General features: G+C 44.5%; 1 protein-coding gene across 1 annotated transcript in view; it reads left to right on the top strand.

Moving 5' to 3' along the window:
* Positions 1–14,801, top strand: part of HS3ST2 (heparan sulfate-glucosamine 3-sulfotransferase 2) — a 240,819-nt gene that overhangs the window by 59,095 nt on the left and 166,923 nt on the right. The gene's annotated exons all lie outside the window — the stretch shown is intronic.

The following is a 14,801-nucleotide window of genomic DNA, read 5'->3' as shown; positions in this document are numbered from 1 at the left end:
TCTGTATTCCCAGCATTCAGGAAGTATCAGGCGTGGAGTAGATGCTTGTGCTAGTTATCTGTTAGAGCACAATAAATTATCACCCTAGAACGTAGCAGCTTAAAACCAGGATTATCTGCATTCATGACCTCCATTTTCAGTGGGTCGGGAATCTGGGCATGGCTGAGCTGTGTGCCTCTGGCTCCAGGCCTCTCACGGGGTTGCAGTCAAGTAGGCTGGGGCTATGGTCCTATGTGTGTGAAAGCCCAGGTGGGAAGTGTCTGCCTCTGAGCTCACTCATAGGGTTATTGGCAGGATTCTGTTATCTGGGGACTGTTGGAACTGAGGGTCTCTGTTTCCTGCTGACTGTTGGCCAGAGAACTTCCTCAGTTCTTTGCCACAGGGGCCTCTCATTGAATGGCTCACAACATGGCAGCTGGCTTCCCTCAGAGTGTGAGTGAGAGAGCACCCTAGATGGAAGGCGCTGCCTCTTTGTAACCTAATCCCAGAAGCGACCTCTCCTCACCTCTGCAGCTAGAAGCCAGCCACAGAATACAGCCCACTGTCAAGCAGAGGGACTTGCACACGGGTAGGACCAGGAGGAAGGGACTCCCGGAGGCCTCTTAGAGGTCACCTACCCTAGTGCTCAAATTGCTACACGTGCCATGGTTACTAGCCCAGCCTTGGGATTTGGATCACCTAGGTTCAAATCCCAGTCCCACTACTTACCCTGAGCAAGCTTAGTAATAGGAATGGGCATCAAAGGCTTTCTGATCCATGGGATTATTGGCAACTATGCTTGACACAGTGCCTGCCTAGCTCTGAATAGGTTCGCCGTAATTAGTGTTGTTACTTAGAAATGATTATTGAGGAGCATCTGGGTGGCTCAGTCGGTTAAATGTCTGCCTTTGGCTCAGGTCATGATCCTAGAGTCCTGGGATCGAGCCCTGGGTCAGGCTCCTTGCTCAACGGGGAGTCTGCTTCTCCCTCTCCCCCACCTGCCTTTTCATGTTCTCTCTCTCTCTCTCAAATGAATAAAAATCTTAAAAAAGAAAAAAAGAAATGATTATCGAATGTACCAGAGGTACATAGGTTAGAGATTGAACATAGGAGAAAAAGAAAAAACAACAGAAACGAAGGAAAACGGGGGTGCCTGGCTGGCTTAGTTGTTAGAACAGACAACTCTTGATCTCAGGGTCGTGAGTTCAAGCCCCATGTTGGGCCTGGAGCCTACTTAAAAGAAAGAAAGAAAGAGAGAGAAGGAAAATGGCTGGTGAGATGCCCGGGTCTCTGAATCTCTCCCTCTCTCTCAAGGTACTCATTTTTACACCCTTTTCTCTTCCTCGTGATCCATTACCTTGATCTTTGCCCTCATCTGACCCCCACTCCCACAACCTTGCCCTCTCCTCCAAGTCTAGTAGGATCTTCCTTCTTTGCTCAGATCTTGTCCCTTTCCCACACCAGATTGTTTTAGCTCTCACCATCCCCAGGCCAGAATGCTCCCAACCACCCATCTGTTCCTCTCCCACCCCGTTGTTCGGTGGTTGAGTGCTGCAGGGAAGACTGGCCTCACAGTGTCGGTTGTTTGGGCCCATTACAAGTTCAACTGCTCTGGCTTCAGCTGATCCCTTGCTGCCTCCTGGTCATCTTGTTGTTGTTTGTTTGTGAAGCTATGAGAAGTAGTCTACTTAAATACGCATGACACCTTTTTCTGCCTTTTCCTCCTGCTTCCTGCCCTTTCTCAGCTGATGGTCTTGTCATGTATTTTACTGAAGTAGTAATGATACTCAACACTTACTGACCATTTACCCTGGGTTGGTTGCCATGGAAGCCCCTGAAATGAATGATCTCATTTATCACAACTCCTACAAAGTTGGCACTGGTGTCACCCCTATTTTACAAATAAGGAAAATTGAGCTCAGAGAGGTGGGATTTGAATCCATGTTAGTCTGAGCCCCCAGCTTAAGCTCTTGCTCACTTTGATGGAAAAAGTAGCTTAGATTCTTCGGTCTGCCTACTCCCTGTCTCTGCTTAGCCAGCAGACTACATGAAACTTCCACTCAACCCTAGCACTTCTCCCAACTTGTTTTCCCCAGAGATCTGGGGGCCACATTGCCGAATGCTTTTCCTACTTGACCCTTCTCCAGCATTCCAGACTGCAGGCTGCCGCAGTCCCTTTGGGAGCTCATCCCTGGCTTATGTGGCTCTGTACACACCTGGCTCTCTCACACCTGCTCAAGCTTCATACTGACTCTGTGTCCTTATCCCATCCCCTAAATGTCAGCACTTTCGGAAGCTCTGTCCTGGCCCTTCTTGTAGGCTCCACAGTCTCCCTTGCTGACCGCCTTTCCTCTCATGGCTCCAACTATCAGCTCTCCATGAGTGATTTCTCTATTCATGTTTTAGTCCTGATTTTTTTTATTTTTATTTATTTTTATTTTTTTATTTTTTTTTTTAAGATTTTATTTATTTATTTGACAGAGAGAGACAGCCAGCGAGAGACGGAACACAAGCAGAGGGAGTGGGAGAGGAAGAAGCAGGCTCTTAGTGGAGGAGCCTGATGTGGGGCTCGAACCCAGAACGCTGGGATCACACCCTGAGCTGAAGGCAGACGCTTAACCACAGCGCTACCCAGGCGCCCCTAGTCCTGATTTTTTTTTAAAGATTTTTAGTTATTTACTTATTTTGGAGAGAAAGAGAGGGAGCAGGGGGAGGGGCAGAGGGAGAGGGAGAGAGAGAATCGTAAGCAGGCTCCACACTCAGCTTGGAGCTCAACTCAGGGCTCAGTCTCACCACCCTGAGGTCATGACCTGAGCCAAAACCAAGAGTCGGATGCTTAACTGACTGAGCCACCCAGGCACCCCCTAGTCCTTACTTTTTATTTGAAGCTTCTGATCTGCATTTCTTGCCACTTGGATGTTCTGGAGGTGTTTCAAAGTCAGCTTGACTAAACTCAATATCCGGCTTCCTGAACTACCTCTTCTGCCCTTCATTACATAGCCTAGCAGTATAACCTTCCCCCAGTCTGGTCCTTGGTTACCAAATTCTATTGACTTATCCCAAATATTATTATTAATAATTCCTCTAGAAAGATCCCTGTCCCAGCTCAGTTCCTCATTACCTGTTGACTGGACTAATTCAGTAATTTCCTGAAAGTCTCTCTGCCTTCGGTACCTCCACTGTTACCCATCTCCACAAAAATAGACCTAATTATGCTATTTTCCAGTTTAATATTTTTCCACTGTGTACTTAATAAATACCAGATTTATCAGACTAGCATCCTGGGATCTTCTTATATTGCCCAAACCCTTTTTCCTTTTTAAAAATTCTTTATTTAAATTCAGTGTAGTTAACATATACATATACTGTGTTATTAGTTTCAGGGGTAGAATTTAGTGATTCATATCACCGAATGCATATAATACCCAGGGCTCTTTACATCAAGTGCCCTCCTTAATGCCCATGACCCAATTATCCCTCTCCCCATTCCCCTCCCCTCCACAACCCTCAGTTTGTTCCCTAGAGTTCAGTGTCTCTTATAGTTTGCCTCCCCCTCTATTTTCATCTTATTTTATTTTTCCTTCCCTTCGCCTATGTCCCTGTTTTCTTTCTTAAATTCCACATATGAGTGAAATCATATGGTATTTGTCCTTCTCTGACTGGCTTATTTCGCTTAGCATACAACCTTCTGTTCCATCCATGTTGCAAAAGGCAAGATTTCTTTTTTTTTTTTTTTTTGATGGCTGAGTGTACACATACCCCACATCTTCTTTATCCATTTATCTGTTGATAGACGTCTGGGTTCTTTCCATATTTTGGGTATTGTGGACATTGCTGCTATAAGCATTGGGGGTGCATGTGCCCCTTTGAATCACTGTGTTTGTATCCTTTGGATAAATACTTAGTAGTACAGTTGCTGGGTCATAAGGTAGTTCTATTTTTAACTTTTTGAGGAACCTCCATACTGTTTTCCAGAGTAGCTACGCCAGTTTGCCTTCCCACCAACAGTGTAAGAGGGTTCCCCTTTCTCTGCATCCTCACCAACATTTGTTGTTTCCTAACTTGTTAATTTTAGCCATTCTGACTGGTGTGAGGTGGTATCTCATTGTGGTTTTGATTTGTATTTCCCTGATGCCAGGAGATGTGGAGCATTTTTTTCATGTGTCTGTTGGCCATTTGGACGTCTTCCTTGGAGAAATGTCTGTTCACGTCTTCTGCCCATTTCTTGACTGGATTATTTGCTTTTTAGGTGTTAGGTTTGATAAGTTCTTTATAGATTTTGGATACTAGCCCTTTATCTGATAAGACATTTGCGAATATCTTCTTCCATTCCATAGGCTGCCTTTTAGTTTTGTTGACCTTTTCCTTTGCTGTGCAAAAGCATTTTATCTTGATGAAGTCGCAGTAGTTCATTTTTGCCTTTATTTCCCTTGCCTTTGGAGATGTGTCTTGGAAGAAATTGCTGTGGCTGGCGTAGAAGAGGTTGCTGCCTGTGTTCTCCTCAAGGATTTTGATGGATTCCTGTCTCACATTTAGGTCTTTCATCCATTTTGAGTTTATTTTTGTGTATGGTGTAAGAAAGTGGTCCAGTTTCATTCTTATGCATGTAGCTGTCCAATTTTCCAACACCATTTGTTGAAGAGATTGTTTTTTTTTTTCTGTTGGATATTCTTTTCTGCTTTGTCGAAGATAAGTTGACCATAGAGTTGAGGGTCCATTTCTGGGTTCTCTGTTCTGTTCCATTGATCTGTATGTCTGTTTTTGTGCCAGTACCATACTGTCTTGATGACTGCAGGTTTGTAATACAGCTTGAAGTCCGGATTGTGATTCCTCCAGTTTTGATTTTCTTTTTCAACATTCCTTTGGCTATTTGGGGTCTTTTTGCTTGTTCCAGCTCTGTGAAAAATGCTAGTGATATTTTGATAGGGATTGCATTGAATGTGTAGATTGCTTTGCGTAGCATAGAGAGAGATTTTATTAGTATTTGTTCTTTCAATCAATGAGCATGGAATGTTTTTCCATTTCTTCATGTCTTACTCAATTTCTTTCATAAGTATTCTATAGTTTTCAGGGTACAGATCCCAGTACCTCTTTGGTTAGGCTTATTCCTAGGTATCTTATGGTTTTTGGTGCAATTGTAAATGGATCAATTCCTTGATTTCTCTTTCTTCTGCCTCATTGTTAGCATATAGAAATGCAACAGACTTCTGTGCATTGATTGTGGAATTCCTGTATCAGTTTTTAGCAATTTTTTGGTGGAGTCTTTTGAGTTTTCTACGTGGAGAATCATGTCTGTGAAGAGAGAAAGTTTGACTTCTTCTTTGCCGATTTGGATGCCTTTTATTTCTTTCTGTTGTCTGATTGCTGAGGCTAGGAATTCTAGTACAGTGTTGAACAATTTGGTAATTACTGGTTTAGTAAAATCTCTTGATTTTTGTTGAGTTATAACCATTCAGCATATGAAATTTCCCCTTTAACTGGCTGATATAGTGGATTACAGTGAAGATACTGTGATCTTAAGCCATTCTTGTGTTCCTAACGTAGGTTGTGCTACTTTTTTGATGAACTGAGGGATTTAATTTTCTAATAATTTATGTATAATTGTGTATCTGTATTTATAAATGAATTTGTGCATTGCTTTCATCTTTTAATGTTTTCTTAACAGACTTAAATAAGGTGATTATGATTCATCAAAGTAATAATATCGAACATGTATACATGTGGGCCTGTTAGGCTTTTTATTTCTTTCTTATTTTTTAATCTTAAAAATTTTTATTATTTATTTATCTGAGAGAGAGAGAGAGAGAGAGAGAGAAAGAATCTTAAGCAGGCTTCTTGCCCAGTGGCGAGCCCACGTGGGGCTTGATCTTATGACCCTGAGATCATGACCTGAGCTGAAATCAAGAGTCGTACACTAAACAGACTGAGCCCCCCAGGCGCCCCTCTAGGCTTCTCATATGTATACATTCATTTAATCTTCATAACATTTTCTGAAAATACACTTTTATAGTTTGTGCTGCTTATGGTTCAGTGGGCCCTTTTATGCTGAAAACACAGGTCTGAATTCAGGCTTGGGAAATTTTCTTCTGCGAGTGTTTGATTATTGCTTCCATTCATTTCTCTCTTCTCTCTGCTCTGAAACTAGATGGATTCCAGAATCCCAGATCCTCCACTTACCAAATGTGTGTATCAGTTAACCTCATGGTACCTCAGTTTGCTCTCATGCACACAAAGCAGGGGTAATAATGAGCATTTGCCTGTGGGGTGGTTGTGAAGATTGTAACACTTGGTCTGGTTTAGCTCCTTGGAAAATAGTCACTAAACATCAGCTATTATTATTATTATTATTATTATTATTGTTATTATTTGTATTAGCATTATATTTGTATTTATGATCCTTCTTCTCTCCTCCATGAATGGAGTACAGGTGACAGTAGCTTAACCCTGAAGATGGTAGGGATGGTGGCCAAGAGGACTTGGCTGGTAGCTGATGTGGAGGTTCTATGTTCCTTCTGGTAGAGGAGTTTACTGGCTACTTGGACTTCTTCCTGCAACTCCAGCCCAGAGATACACAGTATATTCACATACAGGGAGTCGTGCTGTCCCATTTAATCCCCACCAGTTTCTGGGGCCCCAAATTATACAAACAAATCTGTTCTCCAAGGCCCATGCAGTTATTTCCTTAAATGACTATCCTGTAAATCACATAACCTATTTCAAATACCAGATAACTATAAATAAAAGATTCCCTCAAACCATAGACTCTTGCTTGTAATGAACATCAATCTCTAGAGCTCAGGTTCAGTAAAAAGTAAAATAAAAAAAAAATCCATAGTTATAGATTCATGTTAGCCTTTCCTATGGTTTTAATAACAATTGTCCAAACACCAATAAATGAAAGTATACACCCTTCCCAGTGCAAAGAGACCAGTCTCTTTTGTTTCAAAATCTAATTTTCTCCCTGGTGGGATTTTTCTGCACCAAGTCTAAAGATAGCTGCCTTTCTCTCTTTTAAATATTCCTGACTTAGAAAGCTAGTACGTAGTGCAGCTGCTGGCCGCTAGAACACACAGAACCATTTCTTCATTCTGTCCATCATTCATTCATTTACTTAGAACAGTGACAATAGCACAAACTGTGGAGTGCCCACTGTGTCCAGCCTGGGGCAGGGTGGGGGTGGGGGTAGAAAGATGACTGAGCCCAGAGCTCTTGGCTCACCTGTAATTAGGGATGACTTTCCCTCCAACCTTCTAGCTCCGCCCTATGCCCTCTGGGGCTACATTCACCTCCTTTGAGTTCCTCCAAGCACCTAGTTCCTTTCTCCCAAGACCTTGGCATGAGCATTTCTCTTTGCTGGGGAACCTCTTTCCTTTCTCCTGCCCCTCCGGGCCTCTTCCTCAGGAAAGCATTCCCGAGATTCCAGGACCTTGTACTTCCCTTCCTTGGCACCCTGTAGTTCTCCTTCCCAGCACTAGCTCAAGTGGAATTTAAGAAATGTAAATAACTATGGTTTACTATCTCTTCCCTTCCTAGAACCGAAGTTCCATGTGAACACAGGCCATTCTGGCTTTTTCGCCACTGTATGCCGCCCCCCCGCCCCTGGACTTAGCACAGAGCACATTATTGGTGCTCAGTAAATATTTGGCAAGGAAGGAACAAAGTCATGTTCTCTACCTTGTGGAGTTTACAATCCTGGGGGTGTGGTAGTCACCAGCTGAGTGGCCGTGGATATTTCACATGCCTCCCTGTGCCTCAGTTTCTCCTTCTGTGAAAGGGAGGAAACAGTAGTACTGGTGAGAGGGTTGTGAGAATTTAATGAAATAATACATGTAAAGCTCTTAGAAAGTGTCTCATGCATAGTAAGTGCAGTGCCTAATAAGTCAGCGGTGATGATAACAGTGATGACAGATGCATAATGTTCTGTGGCAGCTCTGAGTTGATGTTGAACTAGGCCTGGAAGGATTCACTAATGAATAAGTGATGCTGGAGGGACAACACTAGGCTGGGTGATCAGGGGAAGGCCACTCTGAGGAGGGGACGCTTGGGCTGAGATCGCAGTGGCAAGAAGGAAGGCGCCAGGGACAGATCTCCTAAGCAGAGAGAGCAAAAGGTGCGGTGGCCGTAGGAGGAATCCGGCTTGGTTTGCTCACGGACCAGCTAGGAGGCCCTTGTGGCTGGAGCAGAGCAGGCCAGTGGGCAGGACGGTGGTAGGAGAGGAGGTCAGATCATGCAGAGCCCTTTAAATCTTGGTGAGGAGTTTGGATCTTATTTGGAGGTGGCGGAGAGTTTTAAGAAGGGGCATGATGTGATTTGAGTTTAAAAGTGTCACTCTATGGAAAACAGTATGGAGGGTCCTCAAAAAGCTGAAAATAGAATTGTCATATGATTCAGCATATGGTATGGGTATTTCTTTATCTGAAGAAAATAAAACCATTGTCTTGAAAAGATATCTGCACCCCCATGTTCATTGCAGCATTATTTATAATAGCCAAGGCATGGCAACAACCTAAGAGTCCAATAGCAGTTGAATGGATGACATGATGTGTGTGTGTGTGTATTTGTGTGTGTGTGCGTGAGACACACACACACACACACACACACACAAAGGAATATTATTTGGCTATAAAAAAGAAGGAAATCCTGCCATTTGTGACAACGTGGATAGACCTCGAAGGCATTATGCTAAGTGAAACAAGTCAGACAGAGAAAGACAGATACCGTATAACCTCATTTACATGTGGAATCTAAAAAACCAAAGCAAAAGGGAAAACAGAAAGACTCGTAGATACAGAGGCAGGAGGCAGGAGTGGGTAAGATGGGGGGAGGTGGTCAAAAGGTACAAACTTCCAGTTATAAGATGAATAAGTCCTGGGGATGTAACATACAGCATGGTGACTATAGTTAACAATACTGTATTGTTTATTTGAAAGCTGCTAAGAGAGCAGATTGTAAAAGTTCTCATCACAAGACAAAGAATTATAACTATGTGTGGTGATAGATATTAACTAAACTTATTGTGGTGATCTTTTGCGATATATACATACATCAGATCATTATGTTGTATACCTAAAAGGAATACAGTGTTATGTGTGAATTATATTTCAGTTGAATGAACGAGTCACTGACCCCTGGTTGGAGAATGAGCTGTAGGGATAAGATTGGAAATGTGAACAGAATGTGCCAGGCAGAGAAAGGCATTTCAGAGGGAGGAAAGGCCACAGCCAAAGGATCTGAATCAGGAATGTGTGTTGTCCAGGGGAACAGAGCAATTTCAGGGTGTCAGGAACCTAGTGTGCTTGGAGGAAGATGCGTTTGCTAATGTGACTTGCTTCCAGACTTTCAAGTCCCGAAAGACATTCCAAAGTTGTTGGACTTTATCGTAGAGAAAAGACTCTAGAAGGTTATTTAAGAAGGGGATTGATAGAAAGTATCATTTGGTTGAGGTGCAAGCAAGGCAACATAAACTTTTCTGGATATTTCAAACAATAGTCATTTAATACAGGGAAGAGCTGAGGAGCCACCCAAGGGATGGGATAGCAGCTCGCAGTTTACCAGGTGCAGGAAGCCAGCGCCTCTCTTCGGGCTGGGAGTACAGGGGGAGGAGGTGGTGGTACCCGAATCCAGAAGCTGGGGCTGTGCAATAGGACGGAGCTGCACAAGGGGGCTGTCCAGCCAAGCTCAGGCCATGGGAGAGATGCAGAAGCGGCCGTCACTGCCTGGCGCGGACTTCTCTCTTTCACACCCCAGATATCCCACCAGTGACCCCTACTGGCCAGACCTGACCAGCAGTCAGCTGGCAAGGAAGCCTGAGAGGCACAGCGGGGAGAAGGGCAAGAACAGATCTTGGGCCAACAGGACATGGCCGCCCACGGGACCAGCGCTGTTTTCTAGGGAGATTACGGTTGCAGCTGTGTCGAGGAAGGGCTGGAGTGCGGGAGGCCAAGTAGGAAATGACCGCAAGACTCTAAGGGATCTGAGATGAGAATCTGAACTGGACAGAGGCAGTGGAAATGGGGACAGGGGGTTCAAAGGACATGACCACTTGGAATATAGGGGCTGGGAGGGAGCAGGACGGGGGCGATGTTTGAGGTTTCTCTTTGAGCAGCTGTGCAGAATCCAGGCTTGGAGGAGGAGGAGTGACCGTGAGGAACTCCACTGCAACGTCTTGAATTTGAGGTTCCTGCAAGTCACCTGCAGACCTTGTATTCCCACCTCGGAGCCTTGATTTCATTCTGTTTGACAATCATGAGTAATAATAGATAGCGTTTTTTGGTGCTTCCTATGTGCCAAGCGTGGCTCTAAGCATTTCATGTGTAATAACTAATTTAATTCTTACAGTGCCCTTAGGAGGTCGACGTTGCTACCCTCATTTTACTGAGGAGGAAACTGAGGCACAGAAAGATAATGCCCAACGAAGCTCATCTAGCTTGTAGGGGCTGTAATGTAAATCCAGGTGGCCTTGTTCCAGCCCACCTCAACCTCCCAGCACCACTCCGAGGATTGAGGTAATACAGCCCGGGGTCTGACATAAAGCAATCACGTTCTAGTTTAATATTCTTGTTGGAGATACGGTAGCTTTTGTGAGAAACTTTGGCCCACACTACCTTTAGAAGAATGAGAGATATAGGGGCTTCTGGGTGGCTCGGTCCATTAAGCGTCCGATTCTTGATCTCAGCTCAGGTCTTGATCTCAGGATCGTGAGTTCAAGCCCCGTGTTGGGCTCTGCACTCGGGTGTGGAGTCTGCTTGAAGAAAAGAAGAAGAAGAATGAGAGATATCAATGAAATCACAGAGAGGGAGGAGGAGGTGTGGGGTTGAAATACCAAAATTTGAGGTTTGATAGACTTGAATTCAAATCCAGTCTCTTAACCTTGACATCTTGGTAGCCTGGAACAAAGGAACTTAAATTCTATGAGTGTGGGCTTACTTGTTTGTAAAACAGGCACAATAATGCCTCCCCTGGGTGTCAGGAGGACGCAGCGAGGCCAAGGATGTGCAGTGCCTAGCTCGGTGCCCAGCACCTAGGTGCCCAGTAGCTGTTAGGTCTCCTTTCCTGGGGACTCTCTTGGTCCAACCCCTCAAATCCTTGGTCCTTGGCTCTAATCTGGTTCACTAGGGATTTGCCTTTTTATGAGCACCTTCTCCTCTCGTGCTTGGTTCCTCCTCATCAAAGGTGTTGGAACAGACCTCCCAAGGCCCCAGCTCTGAAAGCCAGACAGCCCACGATCTCAGGGCCCCGAGCTCTCCACATTGTCAAATGAGGCCATAACCGCAGCCTCCAAAGCAGGCTGAGTCCTGGGGGCCACATTGAGAACATGTCGTCTTTGGGCTCAGCAGTTTGTCCGCAGAGGGCGTGGGTTTGACATCATGAGCACATTCTGAGTTTACTCAAGGCAAAGGAAGACGACTTGGGGATAGGATCAACACCGGCATGAGGTCTGTAAGAGTTGTAAGCATCTTAGAGATGGACATTCTATTCATAAAATGTCATATTATTACTTTAAATTTGGTCATGGGTAGGGGCGCCTGGGTGGCTCAGTCAGTTAAGCATCTGCCTTCGGCTCAAGTCATGATCCAGGGTCCTGGGATCGAGTCCCGTGTTGGGCTCCCTGCTCTACGAGGAGTCTGCCCCTCCCCGCCTGCTCCTGCCCTCTCTCAAATAAATAAATAAAGTCTTTTAAAAAAATTTAAAAAAATAAATTTGGGCATCAGTAAATGAATCAAATTGCTCTTGCCTTCATCTGTTTGTTCACCAAGAAATTACTGAGTACCACTATGTGCTGTACATGGTAAAAAGTGCTGGAAATACAGCACTGAACAGAAATCCTCTTGGAGCTCATCTTCTAGCTGGGAAACATGAACAAGTCAACCAGTAAACAAGTACATAAGGCACCTTAACTTGATGATAAATGTTAGGTGAAAAATAAGAGACAGAGAGGCCAGAGGGCTGGAGAGAGAGCTCGGGGAGCCCTCTCTGGGAATCTAGCATCTGAGGTGAGACCCGCAGGTAGATCTCGCCTTTTTTCTGGGTACACGGATAGCTATTGGAATTCTTCAAGCAGGGAAGGGACAGTCTGGGTTGAGACTTCATTTACATTTCAAGAGTGCTCAGAAACCTTTGGAAGCAATTTTCTCTGCCGACTTTGGAGAATTAATTAGTTAATACCTGTGTGACACTCCAAAATCTTGGAGGAACGGAAACATATGATTATTATTTCCCCATTGAGGCTTTCTAAATGGAGGTCTGAGTACCTGGGATTCTTGCCCAAAGGAGGCTGAAAGAGAAATGCCCCGCAGTCCCCTGCTAAAGGAACATTTCTTTCTCCTGCCCTGCTGGGAAATCTGACTTCCATTTTTATAAGACCAAAGAGGGACTTGGAAACAGGGCCAGTTCTGACTCTGTAATTAATTTCAAAGAAAGTCTTTTACCTTCACCGCCTGTAGAAAGATTAAAAAATAACTTTTGTTTAGGTAATACCTTCCTCTGGAGAGCTCACTCCCCTCAGCAGCAAGGAGTTTGATCATGTTGCCTTGCTGTGAAGTAGGCAGCCAATCGACTACGTTTTTGGTTTTGTTTTTTAAACATGCACGAAATTACACTAGAGTTTCCCCAGCAACCCTGGGGAATCCAGCTGTCAGAAACCGTACCTTTCACTCTATCCCAGAACCTTATCCTTGACTCTGTTTGCTTCCTTTTGAGAATTTGGATTTTTGCTGTTAATTTTCATCCAGTTAATCTCTCCCTCTGCTTTATCCTAAGAATGGCTAATGCCGATTGTGCCCTTGCCCCAAGGCAGGCACTTGGCATGCATCATCTCATTTAATCGAAAATTTATGAAGGTAGGTACTGTTGCTACAACAAAGGTCACAGATGAGGATACTGAGGCTCCTAGGAGCTACGTAACTTCCCGAGATCCCAGTGCGTGTAAGCAGTTTGACACCATAATGCTCACACCGAAAAAGTACCGTCTACTGCTTGCCTTTGAGTTAAAGTCAGAATAACTTGGATGTCTTTGAGATTCTTTGTGCAGTACCACATTCAGGACACCGAAGGCATACCCTATATTTATTTATTTATTGGGTGACAGTACCGTTTTTTCTTTTTTCTTTTTTTTTTTTTTTTGCATGTGAAGCAGTGTGGGTGGGAGGTGGGCGGGTGCAGAGTGGAGAGGAATGCCTTTTATGGATTGTCTGCTAAACCTTGTGAAGCCGTAGCCCGTGTCTCGGTGCCAGACAAATGCGCCTGCTGACTTAATGACTCTGAAGGATGACAAGACTTAAAAAATCTACTGTCACTGCAGAGCTTGGAACAGATTGAAATAGAGCGCTTGAGTCATCTGTTAAAGATGCCACTCTGGGCCCGTGTCATGCAATGCCCAGTTAGTGCTAGGAAGGAGCACATTAAATCCAAACCCAACTCTGCTTCAGTTCTAGTGCCTAAGAGCCCCTGTCCTGTGTGAGGAGACTGCGGGATGGACACTGCTGCTTGGCAGACATCCCATTTCTGGTGGCCACTGGTCATGGGAGGGTACAGCCGAGGTACGGGAAAGGCCTCTGGTTCAGCGATTAGTACACAGTGAGGTTCTCAACAGAGCTCCCGGCAAGAGTGTCAAGATAGGTCCTGTATTGCCTGCAATGTCCCTGTCCCTGTCCCTAAGCTTCAGTGACCCTATATGCCTTGGCATGCCCTGCAGCCAGGTGCCCCCAGGTGTGTTCCCAGGGTACACCTGCACCTCCAGCCCCTCCCATCCTGTCTCCAGCCGAAACTTCACACCACACCTTGTCTGGAACTCCTCCTCACCTCCACTGTTGTGGAAATTATTCAGAGCATGGGGTTGAGAATCAGAGGAACCGTAAGTGGAAGGTCCCCACCATTTCAAACATGCATATGACAAACCCACGTAAACTGAGGGATGCCTGCCTGCAACCAATCAGGATGTCAGTGGCAACCAGCATAACTCAGAGAAGTACTTCAAGCATTATTGTGTATGGGGTGCAATGGGCATCTTGCTTAGCATGGTGGACAAGGGCCTTTGGAAAGGTAGAGATAGGTGTACAGATATGATGGCAGGGAAGGCCGGAGGTTAGAGACACTGATATTGATGATGGAGCAGACCAACTGGCTTAGAAGCCTGGTTCCACATAAGAACTAGGATGATCAGTAGGGGAAGAAAGGGATAAAGAAAGGGGGGGTAATCAGAAGGGGGAATGAAACATGAGAGACTATGGACTATGAGAAACAAACTGAGGACTTCAGAGGGGAGGGGGGTGGGGGAATGGGATAGACCGGTGATGGGTAGTAAGGAGGGCACGTATTGCATGGTGCACTGGGTGTTATACACAACTAATGAATCATCGAGCCTTACATCGGAAACCGGGGATGTACTGTATGGTGACTAACATAATATAATAAAAAATCATTAAAAAAAAAAAAAAGAAAACAAGTAGCAAAATGATCACTTTAACTGTAACAATAGAAATAAACTCATTTAATATTTAAAAAAAAAAAAAAAAGAAGCCTGGTTCCACTACCAGCTGTGTGACCTTGGACAAGTTACTTAACCCCTCTGTGCTTGAGTTTTGCCAGCTTGAAAATGAAGATTCACAGGAGCATGTAACTATTGGGCTGTCACAGAGATTAGATCATCAGGAGCACAAGTGTCTGGCACTGTGTTATTGCTCAACGAATTTTAGCTGAAAAACAAAGCCAATAAAAAAAGGGATCCAGGATCTAATTTTCAACTCGAGAAGATGGAGAGAATTGGAACGAGCAGAGGATCATCATCCGGTAGGATGATAATTAAGTAGAAAATCCTGTGAGGA

Source organism: Ursus maritimus, unplaced genomic scaffold, assembly GCF_017311325.1.
Source record: "Ursus maritimus isolate PB19 unplaced genomic scaffold, ASM1731132v1 scaffold_2, whole genome shotgun sequence".
NCBI classification, from domain to species: Eukaryota; Metazoa; Chordata; class Mammalia; order Carnivora; family Ursidae; genus Ursus; species Ursus maritimus.
This window is presented reverse-complemented; position numbering and strand designations above follow the sequence as displayed.